We start from the raw sequence: 9,661 nt of genomic DNA, 5'->3' as shown, positions 1-9,661 counted from the left end.
GACCTATTTTTAACTATAAGAACAAATAAAAACGAACAAGAAATGACGAGCAAAAATGCGATATCTGCTAATTGCAAACTGAAAAACAAGTTATCGCTCGTCTGTACACATATCAGGCCTAAAAAAAAAAAACATCAAACAAAAACATCAACACGGAACTTCTCCCCTACCGTGGCAGTAACACGGCCAACAAAAACGAAAAAAAAAAAAAATAATAACGTTATTTAAATTTGAAAAAAAAAAAAAAAAGAATTGGATGGCGGCGGGGAAGTGTTTGACTGGCGCGCGCGTTTACAATAGCACTATGTATGTGAGAGACAGAAAAGAGGGCATACAGAGAGAGAGAATTCTCCCTCTCTCTGCATGGATTATTGAATCGAATCCTATTAGTTGTGCAACGTCATGCCCCTGGTACGGCCGTGTGGGACATAAAACATTTGCCGCGTGAATTCAAAACTCTCACACCGCAGTTTGCGTTACTTCATGTGAGCCTTACACATCGAATAGCATTATGTAAGCTAATACACAGATGGTGCACTCGCACAAGAATTTTCAAACTGTCATTGAGAGAAAAAAAAAAAAAACTAAATTCACACGCATCGTATCAAGCCTACAATGCGCTTATGTGAGGAAACGCGCTATAATTTAGGCCCAACTGGTCAGTTTCTACAAGGGACATGAACTAGTGACCCAGCACCGTAGCGTATGATGATTCACTCAAGTCCGTGAAAATTTAAAAGAAAAAAACTGAAATGTTGTTCTTAGAAAGCCAAACAGCAAAAACGACGCGAGCAAAATCACCGGCTGACGATGACCGTGAAACGTGACGCCAGTGAAATACGGTTTGTTGATGTTTTCTTTTTTTTTTTTTTTTTTTTTTGTATTCTTTCTTATTCACCGCCGCTATTCATGTACGAAAAAAAAAAAAATTCAAAATGACCAAGCGGGTCCTGTTTTAGTCGGCTTCTCTATTCGGATCTTCTTGTCCGTCGTACATGGCGCTGTTTCTCCTTTGACTTGGAGAAACAAACATCAAACAATTCTCCAGTTTCCTCGAGACCTTGAAATGGCCTGTGCAGTTTGTAAGTTACTTGAACAAGGACTTGCGGTATCCTTTCCAAATGAAAATGACCGGCAAAAGAAGAAGTAACCAGCCCTCTGTCACGATTCTTTCGGTTCCTTATTTCTACTTTTCACAACTCACGCGTAATATTTAAAATCTCAAAATCTTTTAAAAACTAAAAACAAAATACAATGTTTGTGTATGTTTCTTTCTTTCGGAGACTGAAGGCAATTAAAGATGATGGAAATCCAATAGATTTCATCAACAGAGTGAGGAGAGAAAGGAAAAAAAGAAAAAGTTTCCGTTTTATGTGCACTGCATTGCAGTTCCAGGGTGTTCCTGCTAGCGAGTGCCGTGCCAAGTGGAGGAGACTGACAACCATAAATCTCGACAGGGCAACATTCATCATGGGACACGGGACAGCGGATGGTGTGGCCCCCGACCATTGATTTTTCTTCTCTTCAAATCCCCCCCCCCCTTCATCCCTCCTCCCCGTTTTCTCTTTTTCTTTCCCGTGTGAGCTGAGCCAGCCAATCCACCCACACTTATAACTACACACACACACTCCCGCTAACACACAAACACCACCCTCCTCCTCCCTTTTCTTTCTCTCTCTCTCTCTCTCTCTCTCTCTTGTAATATGTATAAAAAGGACGTGGCACATCAAAGATTTTCCCTCTGCGTGCTGCACAACACACATACACACCCAAACAACAAGAGAGGAAAAATACATCTATCTGATTCACTCTATAGTAGCCTACATAACAATGCGCTAGTGTGCCATTGGTTGGCTCCGTCCCATATATACAACCCGGCTGTCTGCTGCTGTGGCGTGTGTGTGTGTGTGTCTATGTCTGGTAAAAAGATATTGATTTCCTGCTTCGATTCCACACACTAAGCGAGTGTCTCTGTTTTCCATTTAGAAAAAAACGTAAGAAATAAAATGAGAAATGACAAACATCTCGTATTTAAACGCATGCTATTTATGAAAAATTTGTCGATTTTTAAAAGAAAAGACTACGACAACTCATTAGCTTTCGGTCAACTACTACGCAAAAACTAACGTTATTGTTTGACGACATTTTTATGGGATCCGTGTAAAGCATTTAGACGCGGGCGTCCTCCTAACCATAAACATAACATTAACTGTTAAAGATCAGCAGTAGGCAGAAACAGGCAATAGCTCACTGTGGTAGGATACGTACACACACAAAAAGGCGGCGGAGGCTATTAGAGCGACTTGATGGCGTCATTAAGCTACACACACACACACACGACACCAAAGTGTCTATAACCACCAACTTACACAAACAATTTTGGAAAAAAAAAAAAAAATGGATAAACAAGTCGTTGAAAGTCAAGTGACAGAGGGATAACGTACAGAGTACATCTTCCATCATCTTTTCCATTGACAAAAAAAAAAAAAGTGTTGTGAGTTCCCTCCCGGTTGAAAGCGAAACGAAACGACATGATCGATATAGTCAACAAAACCGATTGACTTTCGGGGACTACTATACACGGCGCACTAACACAGTCGTGGGGTGTGTGCGTGTTATATTATTAAGGAATTGGGAGTCAATTTCACGTGCCCAGTCGGTGAACAATGGATGAAGTCAACAAACGTGAAATCGAAATAAACTATTCGATCTCGAAACTGGTTAGCCGAATTGATATCTTTGGGCCTGAATAGACCCTTCCATTTCTATTTATTACGTTCGATTTACACGAAAAAAAAAAAAAAACGAGGCTGACCATTTGTCACTATTAATAGTGAAGGCAACAAGTGTTTTAAATGAAATAACGACCAAATTTGAAAATAACGTCATACAGAACTGGCGACATTCTTGACCAATCGCAGCTACCCAACATCCATTTATATTAGGTTGACTGATATATTATTTCAGTTGGGAAAGGCATCAGTTTACTTGCTCCGGACTTCGAGCGTCCAATATCCAGACCAGCAAACAGAAGCGAACAGAAAAAATAAAATAAAAGAAAAAGGAAGAAAAACAAAAAAAAAATTCCTTTTTTAAAAAATGAAATAAATGAAATAAAAAAGAAAACAAAATTTGAAAACAAAAAAAAAAACGCAAGCCTCGAGGGTGAAAAGAAGGCGCTTTCAAAAGTTCGGGTAAGAAACTTGTATGTCGACCGAAGAATGTTATTGAAGATCCTGCTGACTCTTCCCAGTTCAAAAAATAAAAAGGAAGAACGAAGGGGGGAAGGAACCTGGAAAACTTTGTTGGATGGAAAAAAAAAAAAAGAAGAAAACGAAAGAAAAAAAAAACGGAGGGCGACACATTCGTCGAGCAACTCTATAGAGAAAGTTTGGCTACAGTGGGTGGATGGAGGGGGCAGGGGGGGTTCTACAATTCCCGGACTCTCTAAGAGCTGCAAGGATCCGATATATCCGAAGAGGATTTTCTCGTCTCTCTCTCTCTCTCTCACTCTCCGGCCTCGACTCGGCTGTATGTAGCGCCGCCCTACAAGATTAATGATCCCGAGTCCCCCCATTGGGTTTTCCTTGTGTACAGCAGCTGCTCTATGCATGTTGCTGCTGGATGTTGTCTACGTATCGCGGACCGAGAGAGAGTAGTAGTAGTACAAGTTCTGCTATAGCATATCTCCCTTTAAAGAAAAGGGGGGGGGGGGGGGATAGAGATACAGCTGAGGCAGCATGAAAAAAAAAAAAAAAAAAAAAAAAAAAGGGGTTCTCCGGCAAGACGGAACAACCGAAAAGGGTTGATTCTTCTTCCATCTTGTTTCGCGCTAGTCTTAAGCGCACACACATATATACTTTTTTTTTTCCCGTTCTCATGCCGATCTCTTTGCCTATTGGCTCAAACATAACAAGAAAAATAAAGAAACGCTGATGGTTTTCTGGAAGGGGAGAAGACAAACTCAGTTGACAAGAGAGGCTAGAAGATTTTCCAGCGAGACGAAAGAGAGCCGTGTGCTAGGTGGATATAAAGCGCCATCCCTCTCTTATGCGTCCCCTTTGTTGCACAGCCTTAACAGGGATCCTCGCGCTTATAGATATGTATTTTCCCGCGACCACCTCCGGAGTTAAAAAAAAAAAGAAAAGAATAGGGGTAGAAGAAAAAAAAAAAAGCACTGAAGAGAGATGAAATGCATTTCAAAGAAAATAGAGCCGACTTATTGATGATTCGAGTTAATGTCTGTGTAACTTTACCGCCAGCTCGTTAGTTTTACACCAACACTCAGCAGCAAGGCAAAACCTACGTGACGCAAGATCTAGCGCTCTCTAGCGAAGCGACGTCGAATCATTTCGGTCGTGAACTGTTGGACTACGCCGCAAGATGTTTAAGCACCGAACGCGTGAAAAAGAAAAAAAAAGCGATGCGAGATGAGAAAAGGGCAAAAAGAATTCCTTACAAAACGTGTCAGATAAAAAAAAAAAAAATGCCAAACAAGAAAAAGTTTTGCAAAAATTCCCATCGCCATCCGCCTGTCTTTTATTCCTGTACGCTTTCATGCGTGTTTCCACGCTATACGGCGGTCCACTTATAATAGACCTCATGCCGCCTCTGTATAATGCAAGATCCGCCCGTCTCATCATTAATCAAAGGCACACAGCCGAGCGCTGTGTGTCTGTGTGCGAGCGCGCGCATCAGCGCGACTTTAATCCCACCTTGTTGTGTACATCGTTGATGCCAAGCGAACCGAAAACCCTACAGCGCATCGAGTCTTGCTCTTTTCGAAAAAGTCAAAGGACGCAAAAATGCGCAGCCATCACAGCTATGACTACAAAAGGCACACGAAGCTTTATGCATCTTCCCATACACCTTTCGATATTTCTTCCTCATTCTATTGACGTTCACGTGCATGTGCCATAGAATGTAGAGGAATAACCAAAGCTTTCCAAAACGTGTGCAAAAAAAAAAAATATTATCATGTACCACCGTCTGATCATGAAGGGTAAAGACGTCCATTGTTTATAAACCTACGTGTCGACTCGTACCACCGCTGGTAATCACAAAAAAAGAAAAAAAGAAAGAAAGAACAAACAAGAAATACAAAATAAGAAACAAACAACAAACAAACGAAATGAATTGAACAGAGCGAAATGAAGCCAATCGTTTTTTTTTTTTTTTTTTTTTTTTTAAACGACCCGTAAACTAGCGGTTAGTAATACGGTCATAAACGCAGGCACAAAAGGCAAAAGGGTGTTAATGTTCGGCTCTCGAAGGATGATGGTGTCGAACGACGATGACCGTAGAGTCGTTGTCGTTTTTATGGCGGCCAACAAAACATCAAACCAACACCACCAACCGCTGTTTGTAGACACAGTCTCGACTATTACTGCTACCAAAAATGGGGACAACTAATGACGATTATGGGTAGTCGTAACTGCGTCCTTATCTACCTTTATCTTACAAGTAATGCCGATCGGTCGCTGTAAAAAAAAAAATAATAATAAGATCCTGGGGCTTTTCAATTGCAACGGCACATAGAGGTTAAAGGTGATTTTGTCGTCAAAACGTAACGGCGAGTTATGCGTCCAATACGAATGAGAAAGGCTAAAGTGGTTGCTCGTACGTCGTCAAGACATTCACAATGTTTGCTTCGTCATGGGCGCGCCATGATCACCTACAAATGACTTAATGCCCAGTCGCTATGGGCTGGTTAAACAACCAACGTCTTCAGCAACAATAACACGCAGGTGAAAAATGAGGGAAAACAGCAATTAAGAGTCTATTTGATTCTATTTTTGTTTTTCATCTTTTTCTTTTTTTTTTTTTTTTTTTTTTTTTTTTTTCGGAGGGGGTTGTTATCCTCTTAAAAAGTGCGCGCTTGTTTTGTTGTTGTCCTCCGCGTTTCGCGCTGATGAGGTACAGACGAAAGGACGAACGTAGATTGGAAATTGCCTGATGACCTGGTTTTCAAAATCTAGAAGATGTTCTTGGAAAAGCAGAGAGACAGCAATACACACAAAAAAAAAGGGTGGTGGTAACTGAGCAAAAGTATAATAATAAGAAAAAATGGAAGAAGAAAAGGTTTCCCATATTTTTATGGCCCCCCCTTTATCCTTTTTTTCTTTTTTTTTTTTTACCCTTCCAGCTAGCCCCGGATGACACCCATAAACCTCTCACGACGGACGGGCACCGGTCATTTTGACAAATGACTTTCTGTACATGTTTGTCTGTGCAGGGCTACTCCCCTTCCCAAGTCGCAAACAAAAACGAAAATATCCAATCCGCATATCCATTTTTTCGCGTTCATTTTCTGTCTGATGCGGGATATATCTTTCTCTTCTCTTTACCACCTTCGGTCAGAGCAGCGTAGTCTCGTGCTTGTTCCGACGATGAGACAAAAGATATTGCCAGCATCAACAGAGACGTATAGAGCCCAACTAGACCCTCCCAAATGTACACCATTTTTTCAAGCAAAAAAGAAAAAAAAAAAAAAAAAAAAAGAACGAGGATGGCAAATCGAGATATGCGTAGTGGCCAGAGAGGTCCTCCACGACTAATGACTTGATTGATCATTAAGGAGAGGTGCCTAGGCTACTGTGCATGTCCACGGCCATACAAGCAATATAGTATAGGCGTGCGTTAGAAATTTGTACGCGTGTTCGCGAGAGAAAAAAAAAAAACAAACAATAGGGCCATATAAAAAAAGAAAGGAGAAGAAGAAAAAAAAAAAAAAAGCAAAAGGTTTTCTTTTTCGAAAATGGAGATCTTTGACAACTTTAGCGGGTCTTTGATAAATACTATGGCAATCGAGGGGACAGCTTCAAATTTTTATACGTATTTTTCCTGTTCCTACGTGCAGCTTCCTCCCTTGTAAACTGATCATGTGCTACACTTGACATGTTCCTACTGACTCTCGTATTTTGGCCAATCATAAAAATGAAATGTCACATATATTGCCTCTTTTTTCTTTAAGGACGAAAACAACGGAAACGGGATGCAGAAAAACGCCTCTGAAGTTAGCGGCCAAGAGTTGCTAGATCAACTTAAAAGCTAACTAAACCAATAATGGGATTTCGAAGTGTAAAAGATATGGAAGCGATTTCAAGAACAGCAGCTCATTTTCACACTGTCGAGAGACAACATCGAAACACGAGAAAGTGCTGAAAAGTTTCAATTTTTTTTTTTGTGTTTCCACAGAGCAAACTGTAACGGGTGTTTAAACACAAATTTTTTTTTACTGGTACAGAAAAAAACAAAATGGAATTTTTGGTTTAGAGCCAATTTTCGTCGAGTCACGAGTGCGCGCGTATGTTTACTACACAGAATTTAGATATAGTCAACCCCCCCCCTCTTTATTTTAATTCTTAAAAAAAAATTTTTTTTTTTTTTTTCCCTAACTGAATTTCCAATGTTGAACGAGGAAGGATTCCAAATTCTCAGCTTGTTCTCGATCTTTGCCAAAAAAATTATACAGAAGCTCTGCGTGTTGCCAGGGTAGCTAAAAAGGGGGGCAGCCAAATAACAAAGTAAAATACACCTCAACTTCTCAGTTATTTTTTTCAGAAACATGTTATCTTTGCGGACGCGTACGGAAAAGTGAATGGCGGATCGCCAGGTCCAAAATGAAAGAAAAAGAAAAATGTGTGATTGAAATAACAAAAAAGAAAGGTGGCATGGCACAGTTGCTAGAAGACACGTGATCAAACCCAATATCCGCAGCCGTGGGTTAGAACCGTCTTTCTAACGCAAACAAAAAAGAAAACGTTTTAATTGCCATTCTCAACGTTTTGCTGGCATTATTTAAACTTCACTAACAATGCCACAATACCCTAGAATGAAAATGGTAAAAGACAAGAGGGGGGAAAAAAAATAATAATAATTCAATCGCATCGAATTGATGTTACACAGTTCGGGCGGCATTTGAGCGCGTACTGTCATTCAATTATTCTGTTCCCAATATCCCTCCCCCCCCCCCCCCTTCCATAAGAGAGAATACGGGTTTATCGATGATTCAATTACGTTAGACAACGCCCTCCCCCTTTTTTTTTTCCCCCCTCGTCTTAGTTATATTCAATATTGATCCGAAAAGAGGAAACCCGCTTGTAAGTGAACAAAGATTTAAAACAGAATCTGAATTCCCCACTTAAGTGTTTTCGGCGTAAGAAATTTCTCGCTTTTCTTTTAAAACTTAGCTCACTTCTAGTTGTTGGAATCTCTTCTCCCTTTTCTAGGTTGTTGTTGGAAAAAAAAAAAAAGATTTTTATATTTTTTTTCTTCGCTCGAGTCTTGTTCCAAAACAACAACAGAAAAAAAAAAAAACGAAAATCCAAAGTAAATAAAGTTAAAAGAAGCAAAAGAGCAAGGGCGGGAATAGGGCAAAAGAAGCGTTGGCGGGAGCGCCGGCATCCGAGATAGAGGATGTGTGTGTGTGTGTGTGTGTGTGTGTGTGTGTCGATGCGGGATTTCCGCTCAACCAGCCAACAGGACCAGGAAAAAGTTTAAGCCAAAAAAGAAAAAAAAAAAAAAAAAAAAAAACGAGGAGCAAGCAAAAAAAAAAAAGAAAACTCCCTGTCACAAGTCCAAGGCAGCGCCATGTTCGACAGTGATGGATGATCGCGGCGCTAGCGACGCCAAAAAGGCCCTTTTTTTTTTTTTTTTTTTCTTCCTTTCTCTCAACGAACCGACGGAGACGCAATCTGCGAGCTTTTGTATGTTTTCTGTGTGTGTGTGTGTTTCTGTATGAACGGCCCCCCCCCTTTCTAGCCTTCCTCCTCTCCCCCCCCCCTTTTGCTTTCCGACTCCGTATTGGCTCTTTGAATACAAGAGCGTCGTTGGGATGGGAGGGATATGATGATGAGCTAAGCGCATCATCGAAAGACGAGCAGCAGCTCCCCCAAGAAATGTTTGGAATGATTTCATTAAAGTTCCTTCACCTTGTCTTTCCAAAAGAAAAACTGAAGTAAACCTCGTTGACATTCCGTTCAAAACAACCCAAATACGGTGCCACATTTTCATTCCCAGAAGCTCGACAGTTCCAAACTATTCTTCAAGCCACACACAACGCAAATTGCTCGTATCGAAAAAGATTCTATTTCGACACGAAAAAAAAAAAAAGAATGGGGAAAATTAAAGTTTACCTACTAAGCCAAAACAAAACAAGAAGAAATTCAAAACTCAACAGATGATTCGGGTTTGCTTATTATCGCGTGTTATCAAGTAGAACCCCCTCCCCCGTCAAAGTTTGAAACCAAGAGGAGAAGCTGAAAAAGAGATGTGAGCCAACATCCATTAATTATTCGTCCCGTTACAAGACAGCTTCTCAGCCTGCGGACGACACACAACAACAAGGAAAAAAAATGTTGAAACACGAATCCTCCGAAAACAATCATTCCAACTAGAACCTTAAACTGCATCGACTATATACGCCTTTCGCGCAAAATTCAAATCACGAGCAAAACTTTAAAACCCCGCAAAAAAATAAAAAGGAAAATTCTTTTCGACATGTTGTCCGCATGTGTTCCGAGTGCGATGATGTTGACCTGAGTAGCGGCAACGCTAGTTATACGGTTACATTATTTCGCGTGGCTCTGCAAGGGTGGAGTAGTAAATGCTGGTGTTGGTTTGTTGGTCATTGTCAGACATGGGCTTCGTATATAACATA

The sequence above is a fragment of the Daphnia carinata genome, chromosome 5, assembly GCF_022539665.2.
Source record: "Daphnia carinata strain CSIRO-1 chromosome 5, CSIRO_AGI_Dcar_HiC_V3, whole genome shotgun sequence".
NCBI lineage: Eukaryota > Metazoa > Arthropoda > Branchiopoda > Diplostraca > Daphniidae > Daphnia > Daphnia carinata.
The sequence above is the reverse complement of the archived record's forward strand: the minus strand, read 5'-3'. Positions refer to the sequence as shown.